Source organism: Engraulis encrasicolus, chromosome 16 (genome assembly GCF_034702125.1).
Source record: "Engraulis encrasicolus isolate BLACKSEA-1 chromosome 16, IST_EnEncr_1.0, whole genome shotgun sequence".
NCBI lineage: Eukaryota > Metazoa > Chordata > Actinopteri > Clupeiformes > Engraulidae > Engraulis > Engraulis encrasicolus.
The window spans coordinates 37164553-37180172 of NC_085872.1; the positions used below are offsets into that span (position 1 = coordinate 37164553).

Consider the following 15620-nt stretch of genomic DNA (forward strand, 5'->3'; position numbering starts at 1 on the left):
AAAAGGAAGAACTTGTCTGCGTGGTTTGTGGAGTGGCGTTATCTGACTGTTTACCTGGCAAGGCGTTGGGGAGAACAGTACAGTAAAATAACGTCTTCGGCGGGCTAATCTTCACACTTGAAAGATCACAGGACTACGCGGGAGCTACGCGCCCAACAGAATCACCACAACTGGATTGTCATCCCAAGTAAGCACTACGAGGACTAAATTAAAATGGCAGCAAGGGCGTCGAAATCAGGAACGATAAAAACAAGGTCTAACGCCTCTTGTTCATATAAAGGGACTTGTATTTCCTCTGCTAGTAAACTAGCTGCAGCTAACGCTCGCGCAGAAGCAGAGGCGGCCAGGGTGGAAGCGGCTTTCGCTGCACAAGAGAACGAACTGAAATTAAAACAGGCCGAATTAGAACTGGAAACTAAGCGTTTGGAAATTACACTGGAAAAAGTTCGCCTCGACAAACGAGCTGCAGTTGCAACAGCCAAAGCAGATGTGCTAGAGGCAGCAGTGCAACAGGAATTAGAACAGGATCTCGGTGATATCGATGTGCCAGTCCACGACTCACTAGCACGCACCCAGGACTATGTTGATCGAGTGAGTGAGAGAGATCCAGTGGTGCACGTAGTCCTAGACGGTGTTCCAGACTTGCAGGCTTCTGTGGCTTCTTACCACACCGTCGGTCCAAATAAAGAGCCCCCTCAACAGAACCATGCACCACATTACACACGGCCAACTGAAATGGTAGAGTCCCACAGCCCACCCATACAGCAAGGCTCTGCAGAGAAAGGTGTGCAGTGGCAGCCCCCTGTTCACTCACATTCACAGATGGCATGGCAGCATTTAGGAAACGAGGACACCAAACAAGAACCAGCAGGAAAACCACACAGCCCTGTTCATCAACAGTGCAACCCTGCGAATGGACAGTCTGATCAGAACAGTGGAATGTCGGACTTTGTTAGATTCATGGCCAGGCGTGAGCTCATTTCCACTGGGCTTATGCAGTTCAACGACCATCCCGAATGCTTCAGAGCTTGGAGAGCCTCCTTCATGAATGCAATAGGAGACCTCAACCTATCTGCTAGCGAACAGCTCGACCTTCTTGTGAAGTGGTTAGGCAAAGACTCAGCTGACCACGCTAGGCGCATAAGGACTGTGTATGTGAATTACCCAGAGTACGGGCTCAGGGCGGTGTGGGATCGGCTATATGAGTACTATGGCGCACCAGAGGTGATTGAAAACTCTCTGCTCAAGAGATTGGAAGATTTCCCCAAGATACAGAGCAAAGACGGGCGAAAACTAAGGGAACTGGGCGACCTACTGATGGAAATACAGGCAGCCAAAGCTGATGGGGAACTGTTTGGCCTTGGCTACCTAGACACACCCCGGGGAGTTAACCCTATTGTGCAGAAACTGCCGTTTCACCTGCAAGAAAAGTGGCTCACAATAGGTTTCAATTACAAGGAACAGCGCAGAGCCCCCTATCCCCCTTTCAGCTTCTTTGCTGACTTTGTGAGTCAGCAAGCGAGGATGCGCAACGACCCTAGCTTCATGCTGGCACCCCCCAACAACGAACTCTCTAGCAAACCAGCCAGGTCAGAGGAGCAGAGAGCCGTAGCTGTTCTCAAGACTGGAGTGACCGCCACTGCCCCACTCACTCCTTTTGAGTCCCCACTCACAGATAGGCCCACCAGCAGAGAGGACCCAGCCAACCACTGCCTCCTTCACAACAAGCCCCATCCCCTACACATGTGTCGGGGATTCCGAGACAAGCCATTCGAGGAGAGAAAGGCACTCTTGAAAATGCACGGAGTGTGCTACAAGTGTTGCAAAGGCATACACTTGGCAAAGGACTGCAATGACAACGTGAGCTGCACAGAGTGTGGAAGCAACAGGCATGTTGCAGCGCTACATCCTGGCCCATCGCTGGAAGTCAACAGCGCTGCAGACCCCACAGACCCTGCACAGGAGGATGGCGGGGAGACTGCTGTCTCAGCTTCATGTACCAAATAGGCAAGCGCAACTCGACTTGTGTCCCCATGGGTGCCACTTTACAGCGCCTGTGCCCAGGGACCCCACTGATCCTTTCCTGTTCACACCCGCATCACGGCTGACTTGGTGGTTAGGCCCACGCTCACCTCCGTCTGGCTACTTTGACCAGAAGGACTCGCAGCGGTGGGGCAGAGTCCAAATCTGTCCTACACTTCCTGGGGCAGCTGGCGCAAACAGCGCCTAGCTACACGACAGCCTATGGACGAACCAATCTCACTTATTTCCTCCGGATATTAATTGAGTGGCATATTAACCAAGGTTTAATGTGAAATATATGACATGTTTTAAAAGGTAGATTTGTTTTGTTTGTTTGTTTTTATCTAAAAAAAAAGGAAAAGAAGAAGGGAATAACATGGTCAATGGAATGTAATGTTTAATGAGTTCATTTAATTTTCAGGAAAGGACTATTTCAAACTACAAAAGGAAAGGACACGAAAGAATGAATGAAACCCCTTGGGTATTCAGGCGGGGAGTGTTCTGTTTCATGCAAGACTGGTGCTAGTTTTCTACTGTGAAACTAAGGATAATTGTTCTTTACTGTTATTTTTGGACCTCTATCGCCACCTTCTGGCAAAGTTAGTTAATTATCTGTGTAGGGTGACTGACGTCATAACTATTGGACGTATTCTTGTTTTTCTGAGGCGTTCCTGAGAATGTAAACACTTGCTTCTCATCAAGTTTCAAGGTTGCCTTGAAGGCATCGTTATTTTACCCATTTCTACCAGCCATAAAGAGTCAAAAGGAAGAACTTGTCTGCGTGGTTTGTGGAGTGGCGTTATCTGACTGTTTACCTGGCAAGGCGTTTGGGGAGAACAGTACAAACACTAAGAGTAGGCTATGCAATCACCCGCAGTTTAAAGTTGAAGTCGGTGTTGTTATCAGTCACTGTCAATTCGGCGTTTGAAGGAGTTAAACCGGCGAACAACGGTGAAGCAGCCCAGTGGGTGTGTGTGTGTGTGCACGCACGTGAGGGAGAGACAGATGGAGCGAGAAAAAGTGATCAGTGAGGAGCGACACAGTCATTGCTGTAGGCAGATGTCAGATTTGGAAGATATCTGCAAAACAGTCCAGGAACTATAATGAAACTTTAAGGGGGTTCGAGAAGGCTTGCTAAGCCATAGATTAGCTTAAGCCTACGTACGGAAATATTTTTTTAACACATGAGGTAGCGCCGTGTCAGTGTCCTCTCAGACACCGCGGGAGCAATAATGGCATGCGAGTGATCATCACTGAATAAACTTCTAAATCCCTCCTAAACGTAACTCACCACTCATATTGTGTGCAATTTAAGGGTACACTTTTTTCACAAAGTGATAGCAACCAAATGTTTCAAGAATCTCGGTCGCTGTTGCTGGAGTGTTGCAGCGAATACCGGTGAAGCATCCCATTGGGCGTGTGTGTGCGTGTGCACATGTCCGCGTTAGGGAGAGACTGAAGGAGCGAGAAAAAGAGATCAGCGCGGAGCGGAACAGTTGCTGTAATCAGATAACAGCACAACGAACCCAATAGTCCAGGACCTAATGAAACGTTTTGGGGATTCGAGAAGAGGCTTGCTAAGCCATAGGCTACTTTAGCTTACGTACGGGAATATTTTTTTAAACACATGGGGTAGCGCCGTGTCAGTGCGTGTCGACACCGCGGGAGCAATAATGGCATGCAAGTGATTATCACTGAATAAACGTCTAAATCCCTCCTAAACGTAACTCGCCACTCATATTGTGTGCAATATAAGGGTACACTTCTCCCACAAAGTGATAGCAATCAAATGTTTCAAGAATGTCGGTCGCTGTTGCTTGCACTCATTGCGTCTCCCCCCGCCCCCATGCTTGTGATCTTCAGCGTAAATAAACAGATAGCCAAGGCTACCCACTGATGTGCAGTTGCAGGCTGGGACTGTGTTTCCATTCGAGTTTCTGGTCGGCTCCGGGTGTGACATAGGTTAATTACGTTCGATTTTGATCTTATTAGAGTTAGAGGTGGCGTGGGATTTGATATTAACTAAGACAATGTCGAAATGGATAAAGTTTGATGCGTCAAACCGAAAGGGAGATTGTTGTGATTTGTCCCGCCCCTCTTCCTGAAACAAAGCAGGGTGCAAGCAGCAAGGTTTTGTTTCTACACAACTAAAACAAATTATGGTGTGCCCATTTTTTATTTTTAGAAAAGTGACAAATCTAAAATTCATTCACTCACTTTGCAATGCGGATGATGATCAAGTCAGGCTATTTACTGTCAATGCCTGCTTCAAAGGCAATGGTATATCAAGTATAATATAGGCCTACAGTTGTAAAATAGGCCTAAACATTTACTCTAAATAATCTTTGTGTCATCTCCAACATTTCTCAAATGTGCAGTCAAGCTCTGTTGCCACTGTCAAGCCACAGTCCTTTGAATGTGTCAAGCCAAATGTTTTTTAAAAAATGAATAAAAGCGCCGAAGTATGTGGGCTATTCCTTTTTAAGTGGATGTAATACTGTATAAGCATTAAGCAGACACTTTAAAAAAAATGCTCAATGGGCTTCAGACGTGATTGTCATTTTCCTGTTATTCATGTTATGGCGTGATGACAGGATTTTTTATTTAAATCATACTGATTGGTGCATATTTTTCTCTTTTTTTCTCTGCATACAGATGGCTGGTCGAAAAAACCCATTGTGGCAGCACTTCACTGAGGACTCTTCAGGGAAGGCTCGGTGTAACATCTGCGATTTTCCAGTGGGTATGGGGAGTGAAACAGCAAAAAGTAAGAACACAACCAATATGTGGACCCACTTAAAATGGCATCACCCGGAGACCCACGCTACTGCTCTTAAAGAAAGGGATGGAAACTCTACGGCTTCCAGACAGCCTACTGTTGCAGAAATGTTTGATGCACAACGGAAATGGCCAAATTCGGATAACAGATCCAAAAAGATTGATGTAGCAATCATGGAGATGATCGCCACTGACAACCAGCCCTTTACAGTTGCTTCAGATGTCGGCTTTAAAAGGTTGATGGCAATGCTGGAGCCCAGATATTCTCTAAAATCAGAAAAGTATTATCGCACTGTGGTTTTTGAAGATGTCCACTCCAAGGTTGAAAAGAAAATCACAGAGTTACTCACCCTGGAAAACGCAGGCCCTCATCTGTCATTTACCACTGATTGTTGGTCAGGAGAGACAGAATCTTTGATGAGTCTGACCTGCCATTTCATCGACAAAGAATGGAAAAGGCAACAAATTGTCCTTAATGTCAAAGCAATGCATGGTTCGCACACAGGGGAATACATAAGCGATGTGTTCCTCGGCCTACTAAAGTACTGGGACATTGATGTGGAGAGAGTCGTGTTGGTCCTCCGTGACAGTGGAGCAAACATGATTAAAGCAATGAGGCTCGCTGAAGTTCCTGATTTGAGCTGCAGTGCTCATACTCTTCAACTGGTTGTTAATGATGGAATTAACAGCCAGCGAGCTGTGGCAGAAATTGAAATCATCAGCAACCCACTTCAACCATTCAGTGCTGGCCAAACAGCGTTTGAGGGAGATCCAAAAAGAGTTTGACCTTCCTCAGCATCGAATCATCCAGTCTGTTCCCACACGCTGGAACTCCACCCTGCATATGCTGGAGAGCATGCTGGAGCAGAGGCGGGCACTCACTGTGTATGCAGGGGAACATGGGAAGATATCGGTCTTGACAGCAGATCAGTGGACTCTTGTGGATAATTTGATAGCCACACTGAGCCCACTGGAACAAGTTACACTTGAAATGAGTAGGTCCGACTCTACTATTTCACGTGTCATTCCATGCATCACAGTGCTTAAAGATGGCCTCTCAACGTCATTTGATTAATATTGCTGTGTACCCCATTGTTATTGAATGTGTTACGCGTTGGTCCTGTTTTAAAAAACGTTCTGATTGCTTTGTTCCAAGCCGTTTTTGCAAGCCAGCAATGTGGCTTGTGGAGAAACGAGAGGGTGTTCCGTGTTTCTCGTGGAAATGCGTCTCTGATTGGCTCACTCTTCCTGCTCTCGTGGAAATGCGTCTCTGATTGGCTCAGTCCTCCTGTTCTTGGATAGAATGTAATGGGAAACAGAGTCACCACTTCTCCGGGTGGTACTGCACTATAGGGGCGCCAACGGAGGCGTGCATGCTCCATTCAGGGCTGTGCTCTTTGGACAGCAACCCCTAGGCGAGCTGCAGGCACGGAGCAACCAGAGTGGGCTTGCTGTATGGATGAGGCTTTGTGCTGTGTGTGTACCTGAGAGTAGCAACCAGCTGATAGCTAAGCTAAGCTAGATTTCGGGCCACCAGACGTTGCTTGTATTGAAAACAAGCAGAAAAAAATTACTCGACATGTTTTTAGAAAAATGGGTCGACATAAACCTTTGTGGGCAACGCCTTCTTTTGACGTGACGAAACACAGAAAGGCTTTCGTGATTCGCTCGTTTCTCTGCATTATTTATGTAAATTGGGAAACACCGGGAAACACAGCCAGGCGAGGTGACGCACCGCTATGAGAGCCTTGCAAGTGAGTTTAACTTGGGGTGACCGTCCGATCTTCAAAAGGAGTGAGTACAACTGTGTTTTATCGGAAGTTGGCCTTTAAGATGTTGCTGGAAGCCGAAGGTCCCAAGACGAGGGGAATCGGAACACTCCGCGACACTATGCTGAAAAGCTTGAAGGGCCGATTCGACAAGGCAGAAACAACAAGATGCTTGGTCCTTGCCACAATACTGGATCCTCGCTACAAGGGTCATGCCTTGGCAACTGCCACAGTCACGAGTGCCAAGGACTGGATTAAAGAAGAACATCACAATCTAATTGAGGCTGAAAAGCAACACAGGGCTGCGTCAGAAGGTCAAGCCGAAGACCCAAAAAAGAGGAGAGTGGAGGAAGGAGAGGAAGAGGAAGTGGAGGAAGTCGCTGGTCCATCTGACATGTTGGAGAAAATGTATGCCAGCCTTCTTGCACAAGGGTGAAGCTGATGAGGAAGATGACCTGTTGTTCTCACATCAGCTGGACCTGTACTTGAGAGAGCCATTAATTGACAGGCAGAGAGGCCAGCCACTTGAATGGTGGATACACAATTCGGGGCGACTGCCCCACCTGGCTAAACTGGCCAGAAAGTTTCTCAGCTCTCCCCCCTCCTCTGTGCCCAGCGAGAGGGTCTTCAGCGAGGTCAGCCACATATATGATAAGAATAGGTCCAGACTGACAGGGGAACATGCTGAGTGGCTCTGCTTTCTCCATTACAATCTACAGCTCCTTAACTGGGATTATTGAAAATTTACAGTGAGTGATGTGTGGGGTAACTAAAGACTTTTAAGAGTCTGTCATGCATATTATGCACAATTTTGTTTATTTATTATTATTATTATTATTTTTACACAACTTAAGACTATTAACAGTCTGTCATGCATATTATGCACATTTTTTTTTTACACAACTTAAGACTATTAAGTGTCTGTCGTGCATATTATGCACAATTTTGTTTATTTATTATTATTATTTTTACACAACTAAAGGCTATTAAGAGTCTGTCATGCATATTATGCACAATTTTGTTTATTTATTGTTATTACTATTATTTTACATTTTTTTGTTTTGCTGCTTTGTTACTTGTTCTTAACGTCAGTTCAGTCACTTGAAATATTTATTATTTTATGTTATTCAGGTTTTGTAAAAGCACCAAGACACTTTATTTTTGTATTACTTGGTTGTTCATTGTTCATTGTTTATTACTTGAAGAAGTTCTACCTCAATTTGATTATGTTAAATAAATGGCTATTTATTTTTAACTTGAGACCTGGAATATTTGTCTTTTTTTTTTTTACTTTTTTTTTTAACCCAGATCGGTATCAGGTATCGGCCATGGGGAAAAAATCGGTATCGCATCGGCCATCAAAAAACCCGTATCGGTCGACCCCTACTACAGAGTAGGTGTTAACACTTAATTCAAGCTTTATTTACATTCACATAGTACAGTATTACAGTAACTGCTAATACTTTCTTTATTTACAGTCTTTAATTTTACAATTCAGTTCACATAGACTACAAGTTAGCTATGGCAGAGCCTAGTGAGTCAGCACGTCAGGTAGGGCAAGCTGATGATGGAAGTGAAGTCTCTGATGTGGGCAACGTGGAATCCCAGCCAGCAGAAGAAGAACAGCCGCAGAGACACAGCGAGCGGACCAGTACCCTGATAAAGAAGGGAAAAGCAATGCAAGAGGGGAAAATTAAAACACTTGACCAAAGATTCAGTTACACCTACAATAAATGGAGAACACATGTAAAACTCTCCAAGAAGGCACTATCAGAGACAACAGAAGCGTTTTCATAGTGTCTACTGCAAGATATCCTTCATGATGTCAAGGGCCTTTCAGGAGATGTCCACCGTGCCTATGGAGATCTGCACAGAGTCTCAACTCCAGACCAAGACACACGTCGAAGAGTAGACATCTGCACACAAGTTTCAGATTTCATCGTTGCCAAGGTCACAGCTTACCTGAATAGGAAGCGCCCACATGAAGACGAGCCAGATTGGCCGGAGGCTGGTTCTCTTTGGAACTCCTCTCTAAGCGAATTGGACTCTGTCACTTCCTTTCTGAAGGGTCCCTCAGAGCGCTCACATGCATCTTCCTTGAAGCACCAAGAAGCTGTCACAGAGGCCGCAGCAAGCCAAGCCGTTCTAGAAGTGTTGGAAGAACAAGAAAGAGAACAGTAGGAATTGCAGTATCTGGAGGCAGAAGCTAACAGGAAGATAGCAGCTCAAGAGATGGCTGACACGAAGTGACGCCAACAGAAGGAACAAGAGGAAATTCAGTGGAGAATTAAAAGAGAGGAAGAGGCAGCTGAAATCAAAGCCAAGCTTGAAGAAAAGCGACTAAAGATTCAAAATCTAGAAACAATAAAAGAGTTCAATGCTGCGCGAGCAAAATGTGAAGTTTACAAACAAGGGCTAAATGTCCATGAAGAGCCAAAAGATGTCCTGGTAGCAGTTCGTCAGTCATCGCTTCCTGTGAGAGGTCCTCAGGCGTCTGCACCTCAAGCCTCGCAACCAACAGCTGCGTCAGCTAATCCAACCACACTAGAGCTCATCAAAATGCTGTCTGATGCAATGAGTGCGACTCGTATACCTGTTCCAGAACCAGCAATATTCTCGGGTAATCTACCTTCGCAGGTATGTGCGAAGCTAGGAATTCACTCGATGGCTACTTCCTTCTTGGAACTGAGTCAGCATATGCTGCTGCATGGGAGCTGTTGGATGAGAGGTATGGAAGGATGGTATTCACCATCGCTAAAGCATACCGAGATAAGCTTCACGCATGGCCCAGGATTGGAGCCAAAGACAACACTGAGCTCAGAGAGTTTGCCGACTTTCTTCGCAGTTGTGAAGCTGCGATGCTACATGTCAACTCACTGGAGATCCTGAATGACTGCAATGAAAACAGGAAGCTTCTTGCAAAGTTACCTGACTGGCTAACCGCTAGATGGAACCGGAAAATCATCGACATGGAAGAAGAGAACGGCACGTTCCCAAGCTTCAGTCAGTTCGTCAAGTTCATCTCAAGAGAAGCAAAGATCGCCTGCAACCCAGTCACATCCCTGCATTCACTTAAGCAAGATGAAGCTGAAAGGGAAAAGCAACCAGCAAGCCACAAGCAGAAGCAGCTGAACGTTGAAGCAAAGACTCTAACCACAAGTTCCAATGAGCAGGCCACCAAAACATGTCTGTTCTGCAAGAAAACCGGCCACACCCTACATGTATGCAGGAAGCTCTTGGAGGAAGAAGTCGCAGACAGAGTCAAGTTGATCCAAAGCGAGAAGCTGTGTTTCGGTTGTCTTGAAGTAGGCCATTACTCTAACACTTGCAGCAATAGGAGTGTCTGTAGCACTTGCAAGAAGCGTCACCCTGCATGAAGAAAGAGACAGAGGAGAGCGAAAGACACCACAAGTCCAACAAAGTCAAGACAGTCAAGCTGAACAGGATGAAGAAGCCATCACAGCGTCTACTTCACACAGAGTTATCCAACATGAACCTGGTGTGCAAACAGCTGCAATAATTCCTGTCTGGCTCTCATCCGCCACTCATCCAACAGAAGAGGTGCTCGTTTACGCCCTGCTGGACTCACAGAGTGACACAACGTTCGTACTCAGTGAAGTTGCAGATGCTCTAGACGCAGAGAAAGACCAAGTCAAGTTAAAGCTCTCAACTCTGACTTCGACCACAGTAATACAGTCTCAAAGAGTGAAGAACCTGCAGGTCAGAGGCTTCAAGTCGGACAAAAGAATCTCATTACCACCATCCTACATGCGTGACTTCATTCCTGCCAACAGAGCCCACATCCCCACCAAACGAACCGCTGAGGCTTGGTCCCACCTAGAGCACCTGAGGGAACACATTGCACCTCTGCAGAGCTGTGAAGTCGGCCTTCTCATTGGCTACAACTGCTCACAAGCCTTACTCCCAAGAGAAGTCGTGGCTGGTGAAGCCAACCAGCCCTTTGCGCTACGTACTGACCTGGGGTGGAGTATCGTAGGCCATGGCAAGCCCTGTGTGGAATTTGAAGACCCTGTCAGCATCAGTCACCGCATAGTCACCATGCGAGTCTCACCAGACATTGATTCTCCTGTCAACCTGAAGGCTGAAGTTCATCACGCGAACAGATGTAAGGCCAAAGAAATCCCTCCGTCAGACACCATCAAGATCCATGAGTCAGACTTACCAGAAAGAGCCGGAGAAGATGATCCCATTGCTCAAGATGACATCAAGCACCTGTCCATGAGAGAAAACGGATCTCAAAGAGCGGCCGAGGTCAATCCAGCCGACTATGCCTCTCGAGGGATGACAGCAGAGCAGCTCAAAAGCAGCAAGCAATGCCAGCAAGAACTACCGCACAGAGAAAGCATGGTGGGAGAGGTGAAAGATGATGATCCTGAACTTTGCAAGGCTACAGTGGTGAACCCAAGGGCAAATGAAGACAGGTCAACGTTGAACCACCAAACAGTCGCCAGAGTGAAGAGACCGATCCAAGTACACAAAGGTGTGAAGGAAAGAACCAAGAAAGAAAGAAGATTAGAAGAAAGAAAGGAAGTAGAACTTACCATCGTCAAACCGGTTCAAGAAGAAGCATTCTCCATTGAGATAAAAGACCTGAAAGAAAAAGGAAATACAAAGACAAAACACCACAAACGCACCAAGATGAATCCGATATTGAATGAAGATGGAGTCCTGAGAGTGGGCAGGCGCTCAAGTCAAGCCGTGGTACACCCGCACGTAAGACACCCAATCATTCTTCCTCCACCGGCACAACAAAGAGCGAAATGGCAGAAGGATAGAAGAAATCCAATGGTGGATGACATCGTGCTCCTGCAGGATGATGAAGACCCCTGCAGCAAGTGGAAGTTGGCCAGAGACTACAAAGTCTTCCCATCATCAGACGGCAGGGTCAGAAAGGTCACACCATTAGTTGGCAACACAACACATCACACAGAGAGTAAACCTAAAGTTAAGGCAGAAGGTCACTACATTACTTAAGACAGAGTAGAAGGGTAATATTTGAATTTACAGTTCATGGTTCAAGTTTCACATTTAACTTGCAACAGTTTTATTTTAAGTTTTGTGAAAATCCCACATTTAGCATGATGCGATTTGGTGGGAGTGTAACGGTTGCAAGCATCATTGCAAGTGTTTTCATGCTAAGGGTTTAAAATTTTTTATAATGATTTTCATTTGGTTATTTTTGTAATACTTGCCTGTGTTTATAAACAAACTTTTATTTTGACAACCTCAAGTGTGTGCACGTGATGTAAGAATCTAACAGCCAGTAAAAACGTCAGAAGGACATAAGCTCGTCAAGGAAACAGCCACAAAAGACAAGTTCCGTTAAAGTTTTCACAAAAGACATTCTGCACATCTTCAAGCCTGTGTAGGGCAAGAACTCAAGTCACCAAGGACTTAACTTTCTCTCTGTTTAGGCACGCAGCCAACAAGGTTTGTTTTGTTTGTCATTTTTTTAATTCATTCATAACAGTCTGCTTTGTGTAGCGTTTTAGCTGCAGCCATTCTAATTCTGTGTATTGTGTTTTAGTTTTCACGGTTTTGGAAGGCTTTACAAGATTGCCTGATTCCCGTAAAAGGAAACCTGCGTCTCGTCGTGCTTTGGGAGGAGTAACACTCCCCGCTTGGTATACAGTACTTGTATACCACTATTTACTCTTTCTGACGTGGCATAAGTAGGCTAAACCACAAGGGTAATGGGAAATGGTTTAAAGGTACTCCTTAACTACCTTTTGGCTAAGACATTTTACTAAGTTGCTTGACTGTCCCGTATCAAACCATGCCACCTTACTGAAGGCTGGGCTTCTCTGAAGTCCTCCTCCCACGCAGTGGAAGTGCGGCCAGGTACCCCGAGAAGCAGCAGTAGGAGCCGACTGGTGATAGCGCAGCGCAAGAGCAGGCGGAGTTGACTGATGACACCGCGGCACAGGAGTGGGAGTCGGCCGGCGAGGTCGAGGAGCAGGAGCAGGAGCTGGCTGGTGACCTCGTAGAGCAGCAGCAGGCTGAAGACACCACAGCGCAGGAGCAGAAGATGGCTGGTGACCCTGTGGAGCTGGAACTGGCTGGAGACTGCGTGAAGCAGGCTGGAGACACCATAACACAGGAACAGGAGCTGGCTGGTGACTCCGCGGAGCAGGCTGGAGACACCATGGCGCAGGAGCAGAAGATGGCTGGTGACCCCGTGGAGCTGGAACTGGCTGGAGACTGCGTGAAGCAGGGGGCAGAAGATGGCTGGTGACCCCGTGGAGCTGGAACTGGTAGGGGACAGCGTGGAGCAGGGACAGGAGCTGGCAGGTCACACCATGTCGAAGGAGCAGGAGCTGGCAGGCGACACTGACAGGAGCTGGCGGGAGGCCGGAACTGGAGGTGACACTGCGGAGCGGACACGCTGCTGGTGGCGTGTAACAGGAGCAGGAAGTTGACTGCGTGGAGCAGGAGCTGACCGATGGCGCTGTGGAGCAGTGGGTAACGGCGTGGAGCAGGAGCTGGTGGCGATGATATTGTGGCGAGGGAGGAGGAGCTGGTAGATGACACCGTGGTGCAGGAGCTGACTGGTGGCACCGTGTCACTGGAGCGGGAGAAGCTGGCTGGTGACACTGTGGAGCCGGAGCTGGCTAGTGACGCAGGAGGAGGGGCTGGCTGATGACACCGTGGCGCAGAAGCTGGCTGCTGACACCTTGGAGCCGGAGCTGGCTAGTGACACCATGGCGCAGGAGGAGCTGGCTGGTGACACAGGAGGAGGGGCTGGCTAGTGACACTGTAGCGCAGGAGCTGGCAGGTGACACCGTCATGCAGGAGGAGGGGCTGGCTGATGACACCGTGGCGCAGGAGCTGGCAGACGACACCGTGACGAAGGAGGAGGGGCTGGCTGATGACACCGTGGCGCAGGAGCTGGCTGGTGACACCGTGGCACTGGAGCAAAAGGAGCTGCCTGGTGACACGGTGGCGCAGGAGCTGGCTGGTGACACCGTGACGCAGGAGGATGGACTGGCTGATGACACCGTGGCGCAGGAGCTGGGCGGTGACGCCGTGATAAAGGAGGAGGGGCTGGCTAGTGACACCATGGCGCAGGAGCTGGCCGACCGTGACACAGGACGAGGGGCTGGCTGATGACACCGTAGCGCAGAAGCTGGCTGCTGACACCGTGGCACTGGAGCAGGAGGAGCTGGTTGGTGACACCGTGGCGCAGGAGCTGGCTGGTGACACCGTGACGCAGGAGGAGGGGCTGGCTGATCACACCATGGCGCAGGAGCTGGCTGGTGACACCGTGACGAAGGAGGAGGGGCTGGCTGATGACACCGCGGAGCAGGAGCTGGCTGGTGACACCGTGACGAAGGAGGAGGAGCTGGCTGGTGACACCGTGGCGCAGGAGGAGGAGCCAGGGCTGTTGCAGGAACTGGAGCTGCTGCTTGTGTGGCCTTTCCCTGTCGCCACCTATCTCTGTAGACTTGGAAGTGACAACAGGCAGTGCTTCAACACCACTCTCCCCGCGTTGCTCTCTTCCTTGCTCCCCGCTCTGGTCATTCCCAGGTGAATGTGCAGCCTGCCTTAAGGGTGACCACGCCACTGGACCTGGATGCATTGCTGAGGTATGCTTGCTGCTGCCACAGGCTTTGTAGATGGCTGCCTCAGTTGATGCTGTAGCTGCTGCTTTCTCTTGCTGTAACACATAGATGAGCATCTATTTCAGCAATCTCTCTCATTATTGCTGCCTCTTTCTCTGTAAAGGATAGCTTGGCTTTTGCTGCTTCAGCCTTAGCTCTGGCTCTTCTTGCAGCGATGCTGGCAGATGTCCAGGTTGCCGATCTGGAGTATTTGTGTGACGCCGAAGTTCGGAATGTTGTCCCGAACTGAGACTGGCGCTCCTCTGTACCGGCCTGGCCCATCTTGGATGCTTCTGCGTGCTGTTCACCGTTATTCCACCGCTTATCCCAGCTGAGTGGTTAACATTTTACTATTCTGTCCTGGCAACACGTCTGGGGTGTTGTTTGACAGATAGCGGACAAAGTAGGCGTGACTCCAGTTTTTAGTACTTTACTGAAGACTCTTCAACCATACAAATTTGTAAGAATGAAATACAGAGGATACATTAGGGAATAAAATGAATACAAATGCTCAGGTGGATACAATATTTTTTCCTTCACAGGTACTAACCAAGGTAAGTGATTTCTTTTACAGGAAAGGTTTTAGGTCTGGTAAGTAGGCACTATTTAAAGACAGGCGAATTTCACCATCTAACATATTTCTTATAAAGGACAAACACAGGCAAGATAACTGGAAAGTGTACCAAAATATAGTGACTAGAAATGTTTATATGTGAAGTACAAGGCACAACTTAAAGGATTTATCCGGAGTTGGAACAAGTTTGCCTCATTTTTGCACGTTTTGGATGAAATACAGTCACTCTAGAGCAAAGTCAAGGCAAAAGGATGCGTTTTGAGAAAATTTGATAATATCACGTTAGCCTCGTTACTTTGTTTCTTGTCTTCATTTCTGAAAGTAATTCCATTTGGGGGCAGCAATAGTCCAACTGATGTGTTGAAAACAAGACCAGACAGCTTATTTAATTACTGGATTTTGATTGAACACGGCCACTGTTTGTTTATCTTTCTTCACATGAGAAGCGCTAGCTGTCAGCTGCCAAGAATCTGACTGTCACATTTGACTATTCTGATTGGTCAACAGGAATCACATTTTTCTTATTTCCCTTAACAGCAAAGCCATGATTGGCTGTTTATCTACATTTCGAGGACGTACTGTAGCTGTGTACACCCAAGAAGAGAAAGATTTTAGAGAGACGGGATTAGGCTGTATTAGGAATTTCAAACGGACACTTCCCAGATAGCAGATATTTTGGCTTTGTTTTGGCAAATGTCTGTCAGTTTATGGCTATCTTTTGGCACGCCATAGGCTTTTGGCAACATTTTGGCATGGTTATGGTTCACTTGGGCACCAGTGAATTGTGGCATTCGTCTGGAAAGCCAAAAAACCTGTGTTTTGTCTAAATTGTGGGTTGTTAATGGCTTCCCACAA

The 15620-nt window shown here is 47.4% G+C and overlaps 1 pseudogene; it reads left to right on the forward strand.

The window, feature by feature from the left end:
- Positions 1-4806: 4806 nt before the first annotated feature.
- Positions 4807-7005, forward strand: LOC134466089 (zinc finger BED domain-containing protein 4-like; annotated as a pseudogene).
- Positions 7006-15620: the final 8615 nt, after the last annotated feature.